The 26,051-nt window shown below is 38.5% G+C and overlaps 1 protein-coding gene across 1 annotated transcript in view; it reads right to left on the bottom strand.

Annotated features, from left to right (window-relative positions):
- Positions 1-26,051, bottom strand: part of PDE4D (phosphodiesterase 4D) — an 806,167-nt gene that overhangs the window by 651,795 nt on the left and 128,321 nt on the right. The gene's annotated exons all lie outside the window — the stretch shown is intronic.

Below are 26,051 nucleotides of genomic sequence, written 5' to 3'. Positions count from 1 at the left end.
TTTAAAAACAATTCAGAAATGCTTTAACTTTGCAAAAAAAAAAGTGCTGTGGTAGGTAGCTTCCATTGCCACTTGTATCCTTAAAAAGTGTAAGAGAGGGCTGGAGTGGCCCCTCCATGACTGAATCACAGGAGAAAGAGAAGGTGAGGAGGCCTCCCTCAAAGGGATACTGCCAAGGGTTGCAGCAGCTCCCTCACTCCCTTCCTTCAGTTTGCCTGCATCCTGAATGGAGTCTTCTCTCTCTTGCTCCCCCTTCCTCATCCTGTACCTCATGGTCTCCATTATGTGGGCCCTGTCCTTTCTTCCTCATAATTTTATGGTTGGAGGTCACCACCACAGCATGAGGAACTGTATTAAAGGGTGACAGGTTAAGAGCCACTGCTCTAGGAAGAAGGGAGGGGAAGCTACTCCCTCAAGATTGTATTAAAAAGCCAACATGGTGTCCTCCAGGTATGTTGCATTAAAACTTCCACATTTTCTAATGACTAACTATAATGGCTGGTTTGATATAAGTTTTAGGCCAAAATAACTGGAGAACACCATGTTGGAGAAAACTATATTAAATAGTTTTAAGAGATGTCTGAATGAAGCTCAACCTCCCAGAAAGGGAGGTGGGCAGCATTAAAACATCAGGTCCAATTTCTTGTTTCACAATGGGTCAAATGCCTAACATCATTTTGAAGCTTATTTGGTAATGAAGATGGGCTTTGACACTTAGTTCATTGATCTACGCTATGTTACTTCTGGGCAGAAGACTATCTCATGTTCAAACCTGAATAGGACAGCACCAAAATGGGATCACCTGATTTCATGGGTTAGGAGGATCTGGCCAGTTTTGCACGTGTCCAAGCTTGAGCAGCCTACAGTTCTTTCTCAATATGACTTACCCCAGTATGCAAGAACCCCAGAACTGTGTCTGATTTGAAGTGTTTCTTAGCTAGAGACAGGAGTTGCTAGTTTTTCCATACGGTTCTGAGCCCTTTCTAGCTGGTATGGCTACCTGGTTATGAGGCGGCCAGAAAATGTAACTTTTAAAGCTCTGTTCCCAGCTCAAACCCAATGTATTTATCCTAACTGTGCATCCTCAAGTAGTGATTGAGTTATGATGACTCTAAGATTCATTCAGAAGGGGCTACCATTGCAATCTTATAAGGCTGAGAGAAGTGATTTTCCCAGGGTTATCCACTGGGTTTTCATATTCAAGAGGGGAACCCTGGTCTCCTGGAATCCTAAAACAACTCTGAAACCACTGTATTATGCTGGATCCCAACACAATACTAAATTTGCCCATGGGAATACAAATAAGTGAGTGCAAAGCAAATTTGTGTATGCATCATCTGTGACTTTGAGAAGTAAACATTTGTGACAGCATCACATGCAGTGCACATGCATAAGCAGAACAGACACTGTTTTGCTTTGAAGTGTTAAAACCTCTTGCAATGTAGGGCAAACCTAGAGTCATTCACAGTTTACCATCAGAATTAATAGAGTCTATAAAAAGCAACCGTTTGTCAGTCGTGATATCTTTCCAATAATGCTGCCTTACAAAAGAAAGCAATGAGAATAATCCATTCAAGATAATTGAAGCATTTATTTAAACGGTGAAGCAGGGATGAAATGTCAATATTTTAGCTGGGAGTAAGTTTTTTTTGTGAAAGATGGCCGAAGGAGCTCAATCAATGAAATATAGATTCTTGTCCCCTGAAGTATACTGTTACATTTTTAGTACATTACGAAGAAGTTGCAGGTATTAAAATTCAGATCCTCTCTGATACAGTAAATGGGGTGAAAGGATGGGTTGTAGATTTATCTTCTGTATCTACTACTGCATTGGCACAAGTTATTTCAGCACCCAGCAAGCTATAAATTAAAAAGAAAACTACTCTTTTATCTGAATCTGACAACTCACATATATATCCTTTCCAATTCTTAAATTTCTTGGTCTGAATCCCTCGGTTTTAAACCAGATAAGTGCTAAGTTAAAAATGGTACTTTTTTTTTTTCTCTTGAGAGGATCCTCAACACATTTAGGATGCCAAAAGAACAGGAAAATACAATTATGTCCCTATTTCTATTCAGAATAACATCTATTTAATTTGACCAAAGCAGATTAATGAGCATTTTGATTCAGTTTGATTTCAGAGAATTTCCCAAAAGTTGTGTATTTTGTCATGCTTGAAGTGCGAGAAACTGAGGTTTAAACAAATCATTTCTTTCTTTCCAAAATTAGGGAAAGGGTGGGTGGGGAATATTCTTTTCAGACTTGTTTGTTCTTTTCACTTTATTTTGAACTATTTTGAACTATTTTTATATAAAAATATATATAATAGGCTGTCACTCATGGCAGAGTATAATTGTCTTCCAAGGGCAAAGACTTGGAAACCTACTCTGGATCCACATGATCTTTCACAGAGAAGACATACATTTCCAGATGGAAGGTGGTCCTTACAAGGGTTTGCTTGATGCTCCTTCCTCTTGGCACATTTCTCTCTTTTTCCCTGTATTCATTTAGTTATGTATATTAATATTATTATGATATATTGATGGAACACTTTCCTACATTTCCCATGATGAAATACTAATAAAAATATAAATCAAAAATTAACCCACGTTGACAATAAATATTTTGGCGGGATAGATTAGCATTAGGATTACAGTAGAGTCCCTCTTATCCAACATAAACGGGCCAGCAGAACACTGGATAAGCAAAAATGTTGGATAATAAAGAAGGATTAAGGAAAAATCCTATTAAACGACAAATTACATAATGATTTTACAAATTAAGCACCAAAACATCATGTTTTACAACAAATCAACAGAAGAAGCAGTTCAATACATAGTAATGTTATGTAGTAATTACTGTATTTATGAATTTAGCACCAAAACATTGCAATGTATTGAAACAGCTGTGCATCTAGGCGGGAGGCAAACTATGCTGGATAACACAGAATGTTGGATGAGCGAAGGTTGGATAAGTGAGACTCTACTGTATTTCTGGCTAGTTCGTTGATATAATGGTCAACATGAAAACCAAATCAAACTATTATAATATTAAAACCTTTTAAAATATGCTCCAAAAGAAAATGCAGATAGCTGCTAGCAACTCAATAAATTATAAAACAACATAAGTAAACAAGACATAATAAGAAATGTCAAGACATAATATAATCCACATTATTACTAACATATTAAATCCTTAAAATCTCATTTGACATCTCTAAAATTAGGCTAAAATTGTTGAGATGGTGAACAGCAATTTAGCAGGGTAGATGCTAGCAGCTAGGTAAAGGTGCATATAGATGTACTTAATCCTCCTTCTCTGAAGTCATGGTCCACAAGACTATAAATAAAAGAGTATATGAATCATTTAGTTTGCTGTCATCACCAGGAGACAAAAACAGAAGAACTGCCTAGGACTGAACAGAGAGTGGCACACATGGAGAAACAGTGGTGAGTCTGGAAGGGAGAAGATCTCAAGGATTATTTAAAAAGCAAATGAAAGACCCTTCCTCCATCCCAAGAGCCACTGCCCTGGCTTTCGAGGAAGAAACCCTACCTGGTGGATTGAATCCCCTTCTTTACTGCCATTGCTTTTTCTTTCTCTGTTGCATCTTACTTGAATTGTAAGCTAAAGGGCAGATAACTGATTTGTAAGCCACTCAAAGAGCCTTTTTATTCCACTGAAGAGTGGGATATACATATTCAAAAGAAAGAATATCAGTACACTGGCAAAGACTGCCAAACTACTTGTTAATGAAGTCTCCTCTGAATTTGAGCATATATTGCTGAAATGAAAAGGTTTAGGTCACAGAGATAGAGCCTGCAGACCACATTCTGCTTCAGAAAACTCTCAGGTGAATATATTCCAGTGGTTTGGCCAGATGTAGAGGTAAGCTAGTGATCCAAGCAGGAGAGGCACCTCACCCATAGTGAATAATTGGTCATTGGTGATGTGGAGAATACAAAGCTGGGAATATACAAAAGAATAGTATTCTGGTGAAGTGGGGGGGGGTGGACATTCGGGGAGCTCTAGAGGTCTACCTTGGCACTCTTTGGCAGTCAGTGTGGTTTCACTAATCTTTGGTAGAGGGGGACAAAATCCATGGGCCACATGCTCTCTTCCTAAACTGTTTTTATCATCTCTTTTTCACCAAGAGTCTCCTGTATCTCTAGAGCAGTGGTTCTCAACCTGGAGTCCCCAGATGTTTTTGGCCTACAACTCCCAGAAATCCTGGCCAGTTTACCAGCTGCTAGGATTTCTGGGAGTTGAAGGCCAAAAACATCTGGGGACCCCAGGTTGAGAACCACTGCTCTAGAGCCAAGGAGTAGCTATGTTTGCATTGGAAATAAGTGAGACATATCAGAAAACTGAAATATATCTGTATCCCATTGAGTGGTTTAGGTTGTTGTTGTTAACTGACATCATGAGAACCTCAATTTATGGTAACTCTATTGATGGGAGACCTTCAAATCACCCTGCCATCAACGCCCTTGCTCAGGTCTTGTAGACTTAGGGCTGTGTCTTCCTTAATTGAATCTATCCATCTGGAATATGGTCTTCCTCTTTTCCTTTTGACTTCTAACTTTTAAAATTATTGTCTTTTCATGATATGACCAAAATATGACCGTCCCAGTGTAGTCATTTTGACTTTTAGGGAGTGTTCAGGTCTGATTTGCTCTATGATCTATTTGTCTTTTTGAAAATTCTTTTTAAATCGTCAATTTAATATTTCCCTATGCAACCATAGCATCTCAAATTATGAATGACGGTTGAAGCCAATGCATATGCAATAGTTATTCATTAAGGTCAGCTAAAAATATATATGTTAATCTGAAAGATTTTTAAAACCATGGGTGTTGGTACCATTTTGACTTTTAAAAGAAGTCGCCCAAGGTAACAGGATATCCAATACAAAATGTATAGCTAATAAGTGAAAACAACACATTTGAAAAACTTGCTTGGTTGAGACACTTTGGTAGTTACAGGAATACCTAATTTGATGCTACAGTTCCCCTGAAAGCCTTGTAAGCAACATTCACAGTGAGAATGCTCTTGTGTGCTTTTTGCTCAAATGAATTCATTAAAAAGAAATTAAACGGAAAGTACAGCTTGGTTCTGAAAAGTGACTGCTAGAAAGGCCTCCACAGGGTTCCACTTTTATTCTCTTCCAATGATTTTAGTATCTCTTTAACATGAAAGCACATTCAACACAAACATGAGCATGCACATGAGGGCATCTAAGAACTATAGCAAAGTAAGTTTGGGAAATGCCATTCAAAATGTGCACTTTGTCAGTAGCTTACATTTGTAAGATAATTTGCTCAGTCTAAGGCTGGATCTGCACTGCCATATAAAATCCAGATTATCTGCTTTGAACTTGATTATATGACAGCATAGACTCGTATAACCCAGTTCAAAGCAGATAACATGGATCATCTACTTTTATAATCTGGATTATATGGCAGTGTAAAAGAGCCCTAAGTTTTTCTTATTCTCTCTAACAATTCCAAGATATGTCAGACCAGTTCTCTTCTCTTCCTCTCTGTCTTTTATTACTTTTAGAGTCATAGTTCTACAGTGCATTACTGTTATCAGCATAATGGTACTTTTGAATTATAATATTATAACTCTAAGGGGGAAATTCATGCCCTAGTTTTTATTTTAAATCCTTTGGAAAATCCCCAAATGCAGATCCAAGAAATGCAAAGGGAACAAGTGGTGACAACAACCAGAAAAAACCAAGTTTTATCACAAGAATTTAGTCAACTTGGGGGAGCTCCCAGATCAAAAGAATAACTTTGCAAGTCAAAGTAATTGTGATTTTCATCTATAAAAACTGTGAAGACTGTGTGAACAGCAGCTTATATGTTGTCCCCACACACCTTTCCCCAATTTATGAAAGCTTTTAACTTAAATAGTACACATGGTTTCTTGATCGAAAACTGTAGACAGCTCCTGTACCTTTAATATTTGTGTGGAAGAATACATTTCTGCAAGCGCTTCTGGTCACACAACAAATAACAAACGACACCTGTTGAAATCTGCTTCTTTACACCAGTGGTTCTCAAACTGTGCTCCGTGGAGCCTTAAGTCGTCCCGTTCCCCCCCCCCCCCGCTCCGCCCTGATTATGAAGCATGCAGGCTGGCAAGCCCCACAGTACGCATGGCCTCAAAAGTCCCGCTGCTGCCGTGCGTCGCCACCATGACTTAGCAGGCCTCACTTGCATGGCAAAATGGGGTTTCTATTATTATTATTATTATTATTATTATTATTATTATTATTATTATTATTACAAAAGCCAGATGGCCAACTATTGGGTTTCTTTTAGTGTGTTTTTCCTGCATGGCAAAAAGGGGTTGGACTGGATGGCCTCTGGAGTTTCTGCTATTATTATTATTAATCATTATTACAAAAGCCAGGGGCCAACTGCTGGGATGCTCTGATTGCATTTCTCTGAATGGCAAAAGCGGTCTAGACTGGATGGCCCTGGGGTTTTCCACTGAAATACTGTTAAGTTTATATTGGTTAAAATTATTCATCATTTTAAATATTGTAATTTGAAATTATTTTTATACTGTGTGAATTAGTTTACTCAAATGTTTTCCATCCATCTGCCACTGACCCAGCTCATGTCTGATAGATACACACACACACACACAGACACATTATATATAATGTAATATATAATATATAAACATTTATTGGAGCTCCGTGAGAAACTTTTGCTACAAAAATGGCTGCATGGCTGGAAAAGTTTGAGAACCCCTGCCTTACACTATCATTAAAGGTGCAGAACCAGTTCTCACATTTCACACTGACAACCCTAATAGTGCAATCAAACTAAAAGTAGAGTACAGAATGAGAGAAAGCCAATAAGAAAAAACAAAACAAAATGGAGTGCCACTTCCCCAGAAGTCACAAATTGCTCCCCTGTGCACACTTCACACTGTAATTGTTTTATGTTTTAAAAAACCACTTTCAGGGGGAGAAAACCCCAGAAGTGGTCCTGAAGGTTCATGTTTGGTTTTGTAATAACGGGCAGGGTGGCCAATGGAGTAGAGTGAATATCAAAATAATAAACATCAAAAACTAAGGTTAACAGTGAAACCTGTTGAAATAAAGGACTTCGGGAATTACACGGGAGTACCTAAGAAATGTCTATGGAGAAAATATTTTGTCTGACTGGATAAATGAAACATTGGGTACCAGAGATACAGGGGTCATAATGTGCCATATTATTTCTAAATACTTGGAAAAAAATAAGGGAATATACTTGTGTGGTGTGTCCTTTCAATGAATCTGAGAAAACCAGGGCCAAATGTTTATATGGCAGTGGCCTTTTTCTCATTATATTTTATATCAGAAACAAATCATAAGATATTATTGTGAGGCTAAACCTGAAAGACAAAAACATTTCCTACTACTAGATAATAATCATTGGGAGATACACTGATTCATTCTCTCTTATAAAAGCTGTATCTTTTCTTTGAAGCAAATTCAGCTGTGAGATTATCAGGCACAATTTCTTTCAGAAGATCTCATTTGTTAGAGAAAACAGATAATGATGACAGCCTTCTCATTGGCACAGTTCACTATATTTTTCTGTTTCACAGAGAATAAAATCAAAGAAGGGCCCTACATCTTGCTCAGTGGACAGCCGAGTGTCTTGCAAGCCTAAATATGGCACAAGCATTCCAAGCAGTTTAGTACCACAGCCCAGCACAAAAAGTGGCAAAGAAAGCCAAAGATTGGTCAACTTCTATGGTCACTGCTCACTCCAAAAGGCAAGATCTTTTGGGATGCAGAAAACTGAATTCTAACCTCCAAATTTACCCAATCTATCAAACAGACTTGACTATTCCCTATACCAGGGCTTTCTAAATTGTGTGTCATGCACACAAACATAAGAAGAAACGACAAAAATCTTGGAAATGTATATTATCTTACAAATCATATATTTTAAATTATATAAGTGAAAGGTTTTCATGAGATATGTATTTTATTATTAAAATTTATATGTGTGCATCACTCTGGTTTGCTAGTAAAACTAAGTTACTGTGCCTCAAAATGATGCATGTCTAAAACGTGTGTCATCAACTTCAAATGTCTGGAAAGCTCTGCCCTAAACTCTAATAATAAAAAATAATATTTTTATTCTTATATCTCGCCACCATCTCCCCGAAGGGACTCAGGGCGGCTTTCATGGAAACCAAGCCCAGCAAAAATAGAAGAAATATCACAATTAAAATAAATTGCATTTCAATAATTAAAACAATAAAACAGAACAATGGACATCATAAAAACATAAGAACAACAATAACCATCAACCGGTAGCTGAGAACGATGGGCATGTTGAGATCTAGGAGGATGGGGCAAGGGTTACTACAATGCAGCTGTAAGGGTGGGTTGGGTAATAAAGTGCTACAAAGCCAGACAATAAGTTTGGACTGGGGGGCCTAGTCAATAGATGAACCAATTATTCAAATTCACATTGAAACATCCAAGTTTTCAGGTCTTTACTGAAGTTGGGCAGGGTGGGCGCTAATCTAATCTACCTAGGAAGAGAGTTCCAGAGCTAGGGGGCCACCATCAAGAAGGCCCTCTCACTCATCCCCACCAACCATACTTGTGATGGAGGCAGGAGAAAGAGAAGGGCCTCCCTAGCAGATCTTAAAGCCCGCACACATCCATAGGGGAAGATGTGATTGCGAAGATAGGCAGGACCCAAACCGTTTAGGGCTTTATAGGTGATAACCTGCAACTTGAATTGGGACCATAAACTCTGCCACCAATAAAGTCCAGAATAGGCAACAGATAGAAGAACTTCATTGGTTCTGCAAGAAACCTTAGAGCACTACATTCCCTTGGCACAACCCCATCAAAATATTTATGAATTTATTATATTTCCTTTCTCCCAAGCTCCCAGCATAGGATACAAGGGGGGTGAAATCAAACAGAATCCAGTCACAATGTGGATCATTTCTCTTTCTGGCATTTTTGCAAAGTTTTTGCAAATCTCAGGTCATTTTATAAACAGGAAAGAGTGTTTTCATAACAAGAAGAACCCCTAAACTACTTCCTATTGTCTAAAAGGCTTCTCCTTGACTTAATATGGCCCAGAACTACCCAAAATTCATTCTGAAGTGTCCAAGTTGTTGCTGAGAGCCTAGATCGGCACAGAAGCAAAATTCAAAGGTTCATTTTGTAGTGGCATTATCTTAATATTGATTTCAAAGTGTTTAATTTTCATGTTAAAATTAATGCCTCCTCCATTCCTGATTTCCAAAAATTACTACAAAAGTGGTTGCCATAAGATTATTTGATTATCTAAAATTACAAGATGTACAGCCTGCAATAATTATTGAGAGCTAAAGGTGACAGTAATGCTTCATATTACTGTGATCCATGTAGAAATTAGCATTTTATTGAAAATTAGAGCAGCTGAGGCATTCCGACAAGTTTATAGTAGCCAGGTTCTCCCTCTCAGTGAGCTTTCCTTCACCTCTCTCTCTGTGATAAAACACATTTCTCCTATGCCTCAAGCTATTGTGCTTACTAGATTTGTGTGTTTGATTTGGAAATACCCTTGATTCGGATCTAGTGCGGATGTTTAGCACTTTTGAAGCAAGTTTCGACACACTTGCTGCCCCCCCCCTCCCCAAATATTAAGAATTTGAATCAAAACAAGCCTTTGATTCTTAATCTTAAGATATGTTTGGATGTAGCCATGACAGAGCTAAAATTCACATGCCTCTCCAGCCAATCAGGGCTGATGGAGGAGAGATGGGGAGGCAAAGGCAGAGATTGCTGTTGTTTTTTTAAAAAAACTTTGAAAATTCCCAAAACATCAGTGGATGAGTGAAACATTATGAATCTTGATAGGCAAAGAGTGAAAAGGGTGTTCTACCATTGGAGCAAGTTTCACCCCAATTGCTTTAAAAATTAGGGAAATAGAAGCCCGTGAAGTGTCCCTGTTTATAGTAATTTAAGCCATATGCCTGTGCGAAACTATATTTCCCAGAATGCACTAGGCTACACCTTTAGAGTCAATCTAAAATTCACAGGGCAACCAAGCCCCGCCGAGAAGCAAAGTCAAACCTGTTGGCATGTCTCTCCACCAATGAGGGAGGGAGGGGCGGTGGAGATTCCTCCTGTATTTTTTTTTAAAAAATGTTGTTTTTAAAAACTTTGAAAATTTGCCAATATCTTTGGATAAGTTAGACGTTCTGAACACGGTGGTGTGTTCTTCCACTGTAGCAAGTTTCATCAGGATAGCTCAAAAAATGAGGGAGACAGAAGCCACTCAAACTTCCCCACTGACAGTAATGTTTCCCTTAATGTGCATGCATGACTGCCATTAACAAGGTACTTACAAAGATTCAGAAGTTTCATAAAGTTTAGAAATTTTTACCTCCAAAATTCAGAAAGGCTTTAGAAATGAAGCACCAGCGCCTCCTACTTTTGAACACAGTTTAGAACCTTTTTTTTTTTTTTGGAGGATCACACATACCTAATGCTTATCCTTTCACTGAGGTTAATACTCAATATGATTTGCTGCCAAGCATATTAGGAAGGCCTAAGATTAATGATATCTCAGAACCCATAGAAGGTGGGGAATCCTGAACACTTTAAAGTTTAGAGATTTATGGGAGATATAGAACAATAATGAACGTAGTGGGAAACTTTAAAAGGTTCCTCCACCACCACACCCTTCTAAAATATTTAAAGGATACACAATGCTCTTAGGCCAGCATGTCATACTTTCTTTCTTACCCTTTCTTGTGCTTTGATTAGTTATGTTTCCTATTGAAGCCCCAAACAATTTAGCCCCCACTCTTGCACTGAGACAGAAAAGTTATTTGTTTGTTTTATTCTTCCTTTGCTACATTGTTATTGTTTCTGAAATTTCTACCCCCTGTTTTTCTGAAATTGGGACTCAAAGCAGCTCACAAGAATTTAAAAGGACATTGTTAAAAATCCACAACATAGAAAAGATAAAACATGATTAAACAATTAAAAAATCAGGTTAAAACATAAGTCAACAAAACACAGACACATGTTGGTGCACACAGCACAGCAGTAAACAACATCCAGCACTTAGGGCTAAATCCTGCAATTTGAATTCATTACTCTGTGTCCTAGTATCCAGAGCAGTAGTGTAACATCCTTTCAAATATTTAAACATCGCTATCATGTCCCCTCTCTGCCTTCTTTTCTGCAGGCGAAATATACACAGCTACCTAAGCTGCGTCTCATAGGGCTTGGCTTTCAGACTTTTTAACAGTTTGGTTGCCATCTGAAGGAAAGACAAGTTTGTCTACTGTATGGTTGTTGACTTTTCTGTATGATCTTAACTACATCCAGGGGCGGCTCAACCCATTACGCAAAGTAAGCATTTGCGGTATACTTGATTTTGCCCAGGGGCGCTCTTGAGGTGCTCTGGGGGGAAAATAGACCTTGACATATACGAGTTGTAGTTACTGGGATGTATAGTTCACCTACAATCAAAGAGCTTTCTGAACTCCACCAATGATGGAATTGAACCAAATATGGCACACAGAACTCCCACGATGAACAGAAAATATATATCAGTGATTGGTTGGGGAGGGGGGCACCAAAATGCTGTTTGCTTACCGTTGAAAATTACCTAGGGCCACCTCTGACTACATCTTCATAATTTGGTACTGTTCCATTATCCAGGCAGAGGCCAAAAGGGGGCGCTAGACAGAGAAAGTTCATGGGGGGGGATTTGAAGGAGGAAAACAATTTCCTCCGTTTTTGCTGGTTATTCCCTCCTCCCCTTCTCATAAATGAAAATTGTTACCAAGACAGCAACATGGGTAGGGGAAATAACAGGAAAACAGGAAAAAATCGTTTTACTTTTTTGTCCCGTCCCTGTCCCCCGTGTCCCCCCCCCCTCCTCATGTAAAATGGACTATCCTTCTCTTTCTAGTGCCCTCTTTTGGCCTCCACCCAGATAATGGAACAATACCCATATTTTATTGTTTTTGCCCTTTTGCATGATCTTATCAGATTGGTTTGCTGACTATTTGAAGGATAATACAGTCTGACAGGTGATTTAAAAATCTACCAAAGAACATATAAGTACTCCCTATGTTTCATATTTTGTTAACCACCACCACTGTTGTACTAACAATGTAATTCTGCTTATTTTTTATTATTGCTGTGTCCCTTCATCATGATCCCAACATACGGTGACCTTATCTTAGGGTTTTCTTGGCAGAACTTATTCAGAGGAGACTTGCAATAAATTACTGAGCTCTGAAATTCTTTATCTGGCTTTACCTCCTTCAGCTCATACCTTCTGGGTACTAAACATCTGCCCCTCTAGTTGGTGTAAAACACTACCCACATCACTCTTCATCATTGGTCATGTTGACAGGGACTGGTATAATCTGAAGATCTTGATTTCATAATTTCAAGTTCCTAAGACTTGAGCTATGCCTGTTCTGTTGAACCTTGGATCATTTCTATACATTCAGATGGAGTAAATTCTCCCCATCTGGCGCATACTGCATATAGTTTCATAGTTAGACTTTAGAAAAATCAGCTTTTTGATTTAAAAAAGGTTCATAATTCAGTTGAGAAATACTTGCATTTTTAGTAAATACATATTGGTCTGCTTTTAAAATAAACTTTGGAGATACATACTTCAAATGCAAGGGCATATAGTCTTGTCTCTCCAGGTTTCAAACTGGCATGATACATGGAAATAAATAGCCTTAACTGATGTTAGCATTATTTTTAAAAGTCATTGGAGATAGGGAAATAACAGATGTTCATGAATTAGAGGTGTAATGCTTCCATAATACCATTCTCAAAGGAAGCAACTACTAATTTTAACAGACTTTTTGAAGACTTTCCATCTGTGAGAAAGTCTTCAAAAACTCTGTATGGATCTTTCTCTCTTGCCTTGAATGTCTTCAGGTCCGTAAAGAGCTTCAAAAATAGTTTTCAAAGACAATTTTTCATTTGGGCTTATTCTGTGCAAAATTCACACCTGGTATTTTTGTGCAAAAAAAAAATAATAGGACAATATTTCTCATTTGTGAAGGGAATGTTTTTTCTTACCTAGAAAATGCTGTTTCTGAGCAAAACATCCTGGGAAAATTTTGTGTAGAATAAGTCCCAAAGTGCAATGATTCTCAACAACCTTGGGATTTTTTTTCCCTTCAGGTTTGCTCTATAGCCAAAAAACGCATTTTTCAACCATTTCTTTGAATATTTTTGAATATAGTCAGTCTTCAATGGACACTAAATCCACATATTGAATTTATATAAGGAATACCATTGTATATAGTGTGACTCGAGCATCCACCAATTACAGTATCCATAACAAAGAATACTAAATCAAAACCCAGTGAATACAATAGCTCAATATATCCTTCCTCTCCCTGCCTTGAATATCTTCAGATCCATACAGAGAATTCTAAACAGTCCCATTGAAATCAAGTCAATGGGGCAAGTGTGAAATTCTTTGTTGTTGCTGGGATTCCAAGCTCTGACCTTTCCTTCCCCCCTCCCTGCTTTCCTAATAGAATACTGACAGAAAACATTTACAGGAAAATTTCTTGGCAGTTTCTACACAAAGTTTATGTCTTCAGGTTACAAGATTTGCTATTTTTTTTGAATGCTTAAACATTCATGACAAACACCAAGACTGTCAACATTATCATTCTAAGAGGCTTCTTAGCCTTGAGCTTTCTGACAAGGACATTTATTTTTCTACCAGCCATGCTACAAACAAACATCCATTCTGATCACAAAAATCTGGCTTGCTATCAAGTGGGGGCTCACAATTCATTTCTTCTGTACTGCCCGGCAGCTGCTATCTTAACGTCAACAGGTTCCATTAAAATAAGATAGAAATGGCACTTTAGAGATTTTGACTGTATAAGTAAATCAGCGGTTTTCAACCTTTCATCCTCCTGGTGTTTTGGACTTCAGCTTCTGGCTTAACTGGTAAACTGGCTGGGATTTCTGGGAGTTGATGTCCAAAGGTTGAGAACCACTAATTTATTCAATGTCATGATAAAGTTTATCTGCTCTGCATTTACTTTGTCTTATTCCTAACCCACCCAACACCATTCAATGCATACCACACACGGTCACACCCAAATCCCATTATATAGTATCATTTTGAGAAATAGTTCTAGCTAAAATTATATTCTAATAGCAATATTAGAATCTGTCTTATACTGATCCATTTCACCATTTAGCTGAAGTCATCTACCCACAATGGCCTTCTGGGATTATAGGCAGGTTTTCCACCAGACATATCCGGAATATGGAAATTTTGCTCATGTTGTCCTTATACTCAGGAATGAAGGATTTAAAAATGTTTCACTTCCAATGCTCACAGGCAATATTGTATGAGATTTTGCACATTTTTCAATTATCTTGTGGGGGGGGGGGGTGCACACAACTGCTTTTTTTGTGAAAAAAGATTATGTTCACACAAAAATCAATTTATTTCCTGCAAAATAAAAAAAAATCCTAATGGTTGACCATTTTCTCAATGTGATGTCTCAATGTGTTCACACATACACACATCCCTTCAATTTCCATGTATTTTAATTTAGCTAATTTGGATATTCCAGTGATTAAACATGGAAAATGTTGCATGCAGATCACTCATCTATAAGAATCAGCTAGAAATTAGCTAGAAATCAACTGTTCCAAACTGGAACAGTTGAATGTACAGCATACTAAATCCAAATGAACATGCAACAATCTTATGAGTTAAACTTTTTTTTACTATTGTCTGTTACTTACAAAGGCAGTAAATTTGCTCAGCAATTGACAGCAATTGTTAATATCTATTTTCAGAAATTTCCAATAAGCTTTGTCATTTTTCCTATCATACTAAACAGCACATTATGTGTTCCAAATGAGGGTCCATATATGTGCACATACTACCCAAGATTCAAACTAGGCATGTGTTTAGCATGTAATCAGAAGAGACATTACTTCAGGTGATGAAAGTCATTTGATTGTCACAGTATGTGTCTGTCCTCAACTATGTATCCTGCACTTAGCATGCTTTGTATTGTGATTAGTCACAGGAAGGTAAACACATAATTATTTTGAAATTCTGATTATTGAAACACAGATCTCAGAAGAAAGCCAGTTGTGAGGGGACAATATTAACCACAGTGAAAATGCATTAACCTCTAGCTTGCCCCTGAGAGTAAGTTCCATTAAAATCTATGGTATTTGTCTCTGAAAAGATCTATTGAACATTGTACTACAAATTTATAGAGTTGTTTCCATATAACTGAAAAAAAGCATTCAAATAAAATTCAAATTATCTGAAGCACACATTTTCTTTCTATCACAGGCTGTGAAGTTATAAATACAGAATTTATTCATTTATTTATTTTATTTACTGTATTTCACCTTGCCCTTCTCAACCCCATAGGGGACTCAAGGCGGCTTACTTATATAGACAACAATTAGATGCCATATAGCACACACAATAAAAACATAAGCATCAAAGCAATCATTAAAACATAATAACACCTTAAAACCAATTATTTAAACAAACCAATAATACAAACAAAATCACAGTGATGTTTGCTGAAATTTCATACAGGGATTGCTAAGGTATCTTATGTAGTTTACTGAGCCCTCATGCATAATTATTTGAATGCGATTTTCCTGCTTCTTGGCAGGGGGTTGGACTGGATGGCCCACGAGGTCTCTTCCAACTCAATTATTCAATGATTCTATGATTCTATTTGGGTGAAGGGGTCTTTTTTTCTCAAAAGTAGAAAATGGCCCCCACCCGACTCTCTACTAAACCTTTGTTAACTCAGAAACCATGCTCATAAATTTCCTTTGGAGCTTGATGTGTATTCCATTTGTTCCAATTCTATAAGATTGCTGAAGGAAAGAGGTGTGGTAGATACTCCTGTGGTCTACTTGCTCTGAATAAACCAAATTAAGATGTGTGGGCCTGCTACATTATCACATGAAACTTTAAGAATGCTTCTCATTTGAGTTACTGTCTAGAAAAGTTAATGAGCTAACTGAGCCATCAAGTAGTAATTATATTGATACAATTGTCTCATACTGGTTCGTGCATCTATATCTGGTTGCTGGCACTGACAAATAACTGTTTGATGACATCAATAGAAGAATGAAAATCACCAATCATTCTGTCATCTTCCTCCAAACGGAGTAGATGTGTTGGCAGAGGATGAAAAATAGAAAGTGGACTGCCATTCTTTTAGTGCATGATTTGTAGTTTATCCTCCTTTTCCAACTGGTAGTATATTTTTGATGAGACACAGAAATGCCTTGAGTCTTGGACAAGGGATTCCAGCATGAATGTATGAGCTTTCATAGACTGAATAATGAGGCTGTTTTACTCGGCACTCGTAGCAACATACAAAATCTATGTTTTGGAACATTTTGTTTCCTTCCTTCAAATTTATTTCTTCTTATTCTTCCAGAGTGATACAGGTATTATTCTTACAAGAGTTATATGCACCATTATACAAAAGAAACCCATTTCCTGCAAATTACTCTCAACTTTAATGTCTTGAAAATGTGGTACAGTGAATAATAGTTTAGAGGGGGGAGAACCAACTAGATTATACTCATATAGCAAATATAGGTGACTGCTCTGAACTGCCGTGATGCAAAAGTCTGGATTAGATAATACTTCTTTCAACTAGCATACTACTAGGACTTCCTTCAAGATCACCTGGTGTGCATGCTGGCATGTCCAATATTGGAATCACAGTAGACTTCTTCACCCCTAACTTTGGAATGGAAGAAAAGAGGCTGAAATAGTTGTTTGAACTTCACCTGACAAGATCTGACAGATGATCGTGAACTACAACTCCCATCAGATCTAGCCAGTATAGCACATGATGGGGAATGAGATTTACACATTTCACCAACATCTGAACATGATTCCACCTCTAGAATACACTGGTAGAATGGCTTATGGGTATTCAGGATGTGTACATTTCTTTGCTCTTCTTGTTCACTATATGATTTTTCCAAGAAACAAAGTAAATAATTTACCAGAAATGTGCTTCTTTTATATAATGGAGTACAAATATTACTTCTATAATACTGTAAAGATGGCCATGCTGGCTGGGGAATTCTTGGAGCTATAACCTGAACAACTAATTTTCCCAAGCTTTGAGGAAGCTATGAAGTTGGTACAGGTCAATCCATATAACAGAGTTTAGACTAAGCATAAAAAGGAGAAAGGACACCTGGGGGGGAAGGAACATAGCAGATGTTTTTTTAAAAAAAAATACCATGAGGCTTTGTGGATAAAAACCCTCTTTTTAAATTATTCAAATGGCTCAGAAAGAATTGATATGCATGCAAAAGATTCCACATTTAATCACGGTAGTATTCAGTTTAGATTCAAAGTCTTAAAGGTGCTACTACATGCCTTATTTCTCCTTACCTTCCTCCTTTTTAGTCTGAGAGACTAACACTGCTTTTTTTTTTACTAAGTAAGTAATTCTTCACTGATTTCATTCTCAACAGAAGCACTGAGCAGTTTCCACGTTTTTTTCTTCCTAGTGCTCTAAAATGTTTGAAAAATTTGCAGTTTTCAAAGATTCTTTGCATGCTGAGACTTATTCAGCACAGAATTCATGCATAGCATTTTTGCACAGAAAACTACATTTTCTGTGCAGCCAAAAAAAGCATTTTCTACACAGGAATATTTGTTTTTGTGCATAAAATATTGTTTCCTGCAAAGAAAATATCTAGCTGGAGTTTTAGTCTGTACAAAACTGAAATCTGCAGGAAATAATACTGTTTGCTCTTTTCTATTGAGAAAATGCAGTTTTCCATGCAAATATGTGCACAGAATAACATCTTAACTGTGAATATTCCCATCATCTTGAAAATTTATTCTTGAAAAATGTAAGTATTTTTTACCATTTTGTTGAATATGTTAAAATATCCTCTCCATTCCTTCTCCGGAAGAGCTGAAGGTATGAAGTCACTGCTAGCACATGCGTGTAGCCACGTCAACTTATGTTGATGACTCCATGGATTTTATAATGTTTTCTTCAGCAAGGAAGAATACTGAGATATGTGTTTTTCAGCCCCTCCCTCTCGCATATAACCCATAATACCAGATATTCATTTATGGTCTCTCTTCCAGGTATGAACGAGGTTTGATCCTACTCGTCTTACAAGATCAGAGGGGATCTGGTATCTTGGAGCTATTTAGGACATAAAATGTGGCAGATTGCTAGGAGTGTGTAATTTTGTAAAACACTGTGATATGTTTGGTGCCTGGGTTTTGGTCCAGTCCCCCCAATCCATTTTTGGGAGCCTCCCAAATTTGGGTGGGCAAGATTTCATTTTTTGATCTAGCAGACAAAAGATCTGTTTTCAATCCGGGAAGATCCGGCCCATTGATGGCAATGGGAGACCTTCCAAGGCTCCTCTTTTTGTCATTTTTAAGGCATCAGAATTAAGAAGCCACCCTTTCTGGGATTGTTTGCCCTCAACACCCTTTCAATGAAGCTGAGATAAGGCACCCTTTTTAAACATTTATTTCAGTGGGAGCCACACCACCCGAAGGAACATTAATCATTGTTTAAAAAAACATAAATTACCTCCTCATTTTATTGTGTCTTTACAAATGGCAAGATACCTTTACCCCACATTTGAAGCTTGCATTGTTGTGTGAAGGGCACCATCGGTTGTAGTTTTTTAAGTGTGTGGAAATGTTTATTTATTGCTATATGAGTCAAAACGCAAAGCAAGCCATGCAGAGCTGAGAGTGGCACTGAGAATTTAAATCACCAGTGGTCTGGAGCATGATCTGTCTCTCTCAGAAGCCTGCTCACAACAGAAAAATGGAGGCTCATCTTGGCTAAAAGACACATCATGGCTTTCTTGTGTTCTGATTGCTCAACAGGCAGGGCTCACAGGGAAACCTCGTGTGAACACACGGCTGCCTCTCTGCACTCCATGTGTAGATGAATCAAACTGTAAGTGGCCATTGTCAGTAGCTGCATGGTCTGTTGCAGCCAAAAATAAAATGGCTGTTATAGCTGTCCGAAAGTGCCGAATCAGCCAGAGACCATTTTGAAAAATGGATCCGTGCACAGCCCTACAAATCACACATTTTAGTCATAAACAAATGCCTAATTGCTCAAGTAACAGAGTTGGAAAGTAAAAGAAAGAGAAGCCCAGAGCAGAGGAGGAATAGGGAGGAAGGGGGCATGAGGAGAGGCCAAAGTTAAACCAGATTTTTAAAGTCAACTTAACAAGACAGGCAATTTGGAAACTTTCTCACCAATAAATCTTCATTGCTTCCAATGATTTATCTTTCTTATTATTTTGATACCTAGAGAAAAAGGTTTTGTTTTTTTTCTTATCCCATCTTTTTCCTAAATCCTGAAATCAAATTGGGGTGAGGGGATTAATGTGTTTTGTAAGGGTCCCCTCTCTCACCACAGTTTTAGCCTGTGATGAAATTCTTTTTTCTTTAGGATCAGATAAATGTGTCTAAAACTACGAGTTTTAGGCAACCCTGAACTAAGACCTTTAAGTTCAGTGGGACTTGCTCTCAGACAATGGTGACTAGGGTTGATGCCTGAGACAATGTAACATGATAAGTGATGTTGCATTACTTATCCAACCTTCGCTCATCCAACAGTCTAACTCCCGCCTGGATCCACAGCTGTTTCAATACATTGCAATATTTTGGTGCTAAATTTGAAAATACAGTAATTTCTACATAGTGTTACCATGTATTGAACTGCTTTTGATGTCAATTTGTTGTAAAACAAGATGTTTGGGTGCTTAATTTGTAAAATCATAACTTAATTTTACATTTCATAGACTTTTTCCTTAATCCCTCCTTATTATCTAACATTTTCACTTATCCAACGTTCTGCCAGCCCGTTTATGTTGGATAAGCGAGACTCTACTGTACATAGATGAATAGAGGAACAATAACTATTCTGTGTAAGATAATGAGTCTCCACAGACCACATTAGGCCCATGAACTCCTGTTTTAAGGCAACCCTGAACCGTAATTTAGAACAATGCCAAACTATGCATACACAAGAACATATAAATGGCAACAAGTATAAAAGGATTAGTTTATAGGATTAATCAATGGACACATAAACTCTACTCCCAGCTACTTGAAAATTATGACTGTATTCACTTAATGGGAGCACCTCAGGACTTAATTGAAAGAAATATGTCATTTTACTCATTTTCATTATTTGTACATGTTCCAAGCTAAACTGAAAGTCAGAAAAGAAATGTCTGCATTATGTCTTCAAAAACTAATTTTAAAGAAGTCTTACTTGTAAATTGAATAGTCAAGTTCAGTCATGCATTCGGTCTTACAACTTAATCTGGTCTTTTTAAGCAAGTAAGAATTATTACTTTTCTACAGCAGAATATGGGTTATCTCCATTGAGATCTCAAAAAAAGCTTTTAATTTGGGGCTAGCTTTTAATGAGTTGCTGAACATTTGCAGTTGCTGAATAAAAATGATCAAAAGTTTTCCCATTAAAAGAAATATATGCATGAATTAGGTTCTCAGTTTGTACACAATGACACAAGCAAACTGGAGACCTGATTTTGTAAGCTGATCACTAGCTCTGAGCACACAGATCCCACAGATAAATTGGGTACTTAAAATTAAAAAATCTAATATTTATGACACAAAACTGGCTAAATGATTGAATAAAAGAAGCCATTACTCATTCTAAACACCTAGAATATAGAAGAGCAGGTAAGCACTCCTGAATAATTAGTTATGTTTTATTCAATGCTCTATATTCTTCAGGGACAGCCAATGCAACCCTGAAACAGTGTGCACCAATTCAGAGTGGTAGAGCACACGTTTTGCATGACAAAAGTTCTAGGTTCAACCCCCATCTAAAGGATTCTGGATAGTAAACTCAGGAACGGCTGCTATAGAGCTGTCCCTATTGCTTGAATTAGGCAATTGACCGGGAACTCATGTAGTGAGTAACTTTCTGCCACTATCCCACCCCACTTGTAACGTACCATATTTTCTGGTATACTACATTATTTTTCACCCTGAAAAATCCTCTCAGAAGTCAGGGGTTGTCTAATATGCTGGGTATAAAATTTATTATATTAAATATTTTGGAAGGGATGAGTAAATGTTGCTTAAAGAGTGGGTGGGCAAGGGTGCCAAGCAAAAGCCTCAAGTCTTCCTGGTGGCTTCTCCTCCTCCTCCTCCTCTCCGTCGCCCAGTGGCTCCCTCACGTCGCCTCTTCCTCCTCTTCCACCGAGGTGGGCATGGAGTGGAGGAGCCCCTCAGGGAGACTGATGCCAGACAGAGGGAGCCAAGCCAAGCCGTGCTGGAGGGGTGCAGCAGCTGCTGCTGCTTCAGGTACCCTGCTCCAGCAGGAGGAAGGAAAGGAAGGAAGGAAGGAAGGAAGGAAGGAAGGAAGGAAGGAAGGAAGGAAGGGAAGGAAGGAAGGAAGGAAAGAAGGAAGGAAGGAAGGAAGGAAGGAAGGAAGGAAGGAAGGAAGGAAAGAGAGAGGGAGGGAGGAGGGAGGGAGAGGAGTAGAGTGGTGAGAGGGAGGGTGTGGGGAGGAGGAGTGGCAAGCTGGATTGCCATGAAGACTTCTGGGTTGTTCTCGCCGCCACCGCCACCACCACAGGCCTATGCTGGCTTTCCCTCACCATGAACCTCCAGCAGAAGACTACTCTCAAGCTACTACAAAAAGAGGAGTGGACTTATATGGCAAGTATATCCTAAACACTCGATTTTAGATGGAAAAGTTGGGGGTTGTCTTATACCCCCAGTCATCTACTATGCTGGAAAATACAGTAAGTTCTTTATTTGTAGCAAAATAGAAGAAGCATGCTATAGTCTAATCAATAAGAAAGTATCTAGGAAGTAAGTGGGCAGTTATTTGGTGTCATTGCTTTGCCTAAGGCACATGACCAGAAAGTTGCTGCCTTTTTATGTGCTGCAAGAGGCAGGCAATTTCATATTGCTTATTTAATCACCAATGTGGCTTTGTACATAGCCATCTAGTGACCACTGCAGACACTACCTAGCTAGAGGAAAACAACTGTTATATACACAATACAGGCTGAGTGTCCCTTAATTCAGAAACCTGAAATATTCCAAATATAGAAACTTTTTGCTATCCGCTACCCACTTGCAGCTTTGGGGAAAGGGGGCTAGTCGCATGTCTAGTGCTGGCCACAGGCTGATTTGCAGCAAGTGCCAAGGAAATGGGCCATGAGAATGAGCATGAAGCAACCCCATTGAGCCTCACCTGCACACAGCCCAGAGAGAATGAATGCACTCTGTTCCCAATTATTTTGTTAAAGGGTACAAAGTGTACTGACAGCCTGAAAAGCATCCAGGACATCTGCTTTTTGCAAGTGCCTTGAGTAAGCTACATCCTCCACCTTTCTCCCTCTTGTCTTTTCCCCATCAGATTTCTGGAAATAGTTGCGTGAAGACACCAGGAGAGAGGGGTCCGTAGGCCCTCTTCCTTACTCACTATGTATATGCAAATACAGATATTCCAAAATCTGGAATAAAAATCAAAAATTCAAAAAGCTTTTGGTCCCCAGCATTTTAGATGAATCTCAACTTGTAAGTGTTTATAGATTGAGTTTAGCCTCAATTGATTCATGTACCTGGTAAATTCATATGACTTCATAGTGCCTCAAAGCCAGAGAACAGACCACACAAAGCACCCAGGATAGGATTTGATGTTATCGCTACAACTATTTTACTCCCCTCAACAGAATTTACTGAAGTCTGTCACACTTTCAAATAAAGCCCATGTTTACCTCATAATGACCACTCACAAAACAATGCATGCTAAATTCAAAATACACAATGGGGGAAAATATCATGCAACAACACAGAAACATATCATCATCCAGGTGGACTACAACATGAGAAAAAAAAACAACTGCCAGATGTATTATCTAGTTTGATTCCTCACCTTCAACCAATCTTCATACTTTTCTGTCTTTCTCATCATGAGTGATGTCAAGAGTAAGCTATACTATTACTAGATGATTTCTCATGGCAGAATATGATTGTCTCCCAATGGTAAACATCACAGTAAGAGTAAGAGTGGGACCTAAAGAGGGCACAGAAACTGAATAGAAAGCCAGGCAAATTAGTAGAGAAAATGGCAAATAAGGAAACAAAGTGTTGTCGAAGGCTTTCATGGCTGGAATCACTGGGTTGCTGTGAGTTTTCTGGGCTGTATGGCCATGTTCCAGAAGCATTCTCTCCTGACGTTTCACTCACATCTATGACAGGCATCCTCAAAGGTTGTGAGGTATATTGGAAACCAAGCAAGGGAGGCTTATATATCTGTGGAAGGTCCAGAGTGAAAGTAAGAACTCTTGTCAAGTGGGAATGTTGAAATTAATCACCTTGATTAGCATTGCAAAGCCTTGTAGCTTCAGGGCCTGACTGAAGCACAATTAAAGCCATGGCAGACTGTGCAAATAGAATCTGCGAACCTCACCTCCTCCAAGATGAAGTGAACCATCTAAACAGGGCTTTACAGGCCAATGGATACTCTACCACAGACATCAGAAGAGCTACAAGGACAAGGACAAGCCATGAGAGTAAGGATATAGATCCACCCAGAAGAAAAGTGTTCTTACCATACATCAAGGGAATCACTGACCACACAGGGAAGCTGATGAAGAAACACAACTTACAAACTATCTACAGACACTTGAAGAAAATCCAAGAAATGCTACGTTTAGCAAACGACAAGAGGGATCCTCTCACCTCTGCAGGAGTCTACTGTATACCATGCAGCTGTGGACAAGTCTACATAGGGACCATCAAACACAGCAATGCTCAAATATGAATCAGGGAACATGAAAGGACTGCAGACTACCTCAACCAGCGAGGTCAGCCATAGCAGAGCACCTGATGAATCAACCTGGACATAGCATATTACTGGAAATGCTGGACCACTCTAACATCCACCATGTCAGACTACACAGAGAAACCACTGAAATCTACAAGCATGTGGACTATTTCAACAGAAAGGAGGAAACCATGAAACTGACCAAAATCTTGCTACCAGTATTTTAAAAACTCTAAAATTAGGACAGAACAACACTCTGAAAACAGGGGAAATCCAGACATGAAGCAATCATTGGCCAGATAACACCTCCCAACAAAGGATTCCCCCAGGCAGCAATCAACCAGGCCTTGAAGCTGCAAGGCTTTGCAATTCTAATCAAGAGGATTAATTGCAACAGTCACACATGCTTCCAACAGATGAGAATTCTTTCTCCCACCCTGGAGCTTCCACAGATATATAAACCTCCCTTCCTTAGTTTCCAATATACCTCACAACCTCTGAGGGTGCCTGCCATATATGTGGGTGAAATGTCAGGAGAGAATACTTCTGGAACATGGCCATACAGCCTGGAAAACTCATAGCAACCCAAGGATAAACTTGTGAGTCCTGGCTCCTCTCTGATTATTTTGTTCACTCTGTTTTAATATAAAAACTTTCAATGTCAGAAAATTATAGCTTCCATAGCAGGATGGGACTCTTTGAGAATACACATTTCCCCTCAAATTAGTGGGAAAGCTGATATACACAAGCTAGAGAAAGTGTTGGTTCTTGAACAAAACCATGGGCTTCCACTTTTTGGCAAAAATGAGCATTTTAGATTTAACATAGTTAATTTCCAGTCTATTAGCATTCCTCAGTAATTAGCATCAATTTCACAGATTCTGGGGAAAGATGGTAAGAGAAAATTATTGTGCTTGCATCCTGCTGCAGACTTCCAGAAACATTTGGTTTTCTACTATAAAAAACATAATGCTGGACTAGACCGTTTTAAAGCAGATCCAGCAAAGCTCTTCCTATAGTCTTACAAATGGTCCTTGTTTTATAAAATTTACAATCTAATTAAAAGTGAATGGAAAATAAAGAAGAAAGTGATGGAAAATTCAAGGGATGAAAATGAACAAATCAAGAACACCATCATGGGCTTTGATTTAATTTGGAAAGGGACTGATTGTGGGATCTATGGCAGATCAATCTCTTGGTGCTGCAAGTCGGTTGAAAACCGTGCATGCTTGGAGCAACACACTGTGTCCCAATTAAACTTGTCAATCTCACCTCTTCCTTTGATATCTTAAGTTACCAATCAGGCAGCGAGATTCAAAAATTTTCTTTTCTCCATACAAACTTTCTTTTCTCCAGTCCTCCTTTCATGAAATGGCTAATGTGCCCCCTCCTGTCCAACTACCTTTTCTTTTCTTTTTCCTTTTCTTTTGGAGAGCACATTTTGGTAGAAAAGAAATGACAAATAATTTGGAGACTGTCTGCTTCATCTTTGTTTTAACTCAAAACTCACCCTCTTACATCTTTATATGCAAAGACTCCTTTGCTTAGTTTCATTCCCCTTTTCCGAGACAGCCTTTGCAATGTGATCTCTGTTTCTCTCAGCATGCATTGTATAATGTTGAACTAGCCACCTGCTGGCAGATCAATGATATGAAATGTTCTGCCCTTGAATATGAGGAGTTGGACATTAAATAATAATATTTGCAAAGCTCATGCAGGGAAAGGAAAATCAGGTCAGTGTTTGTTAGCTTCTGCTGAGTTTTTAACTGATCGTGTAGCATAACTCAAGGATACTACAACAACATGGGATCTGATCAGTGGTCCATTCATGCCCACATCCCATTTCTTCACAGTGGTAGTAAGTGGCTTGTGGGGAGCTGGTACAAGTGCTACCATAAGAAGAAGAAGAAGAAGAAGAAGAAGAAGAAGAAGAAGAAGAAGAAGAAGAAGCCAGAATTGAAAAGTCGACAACAAATCCCAAATAGAGACTCTGCAAGGAAACAGGTGAAACAATAGATCACATCCTCAGCTGCTGCAAGAAGATCTCGCAGACAGACTACAAGCAGAGGCACAACACCGTTGCTCAGATGATCCATTGGAACTTGTGCCACAAATACCATTTGTCTGTGATAAAGAACTGGTGGGATCACAAGCCAGAAAAAGTTATAGA

Source organism: Anolis sagrei, chromosome 2 (genome assembly GCF_037176765.1).
Source record: "Anolis sagrei isolate rAnoSag1 chromosome 2, rAnoSag1.mat, whole genome shotgun sequence".
In the NCBI taxonomy this organism is placed as follows: domain Eukaryota; kingdom Metazoa; phylum Chordata; class Lepidosauria; order Squamata; family Dactyloidae; genus Anolis; species Anolis sagrei.
Note: the sequence above shows the minus strand (reverse complement) of the source record. Positions and strands in the feature narration are given on the sequence as shown.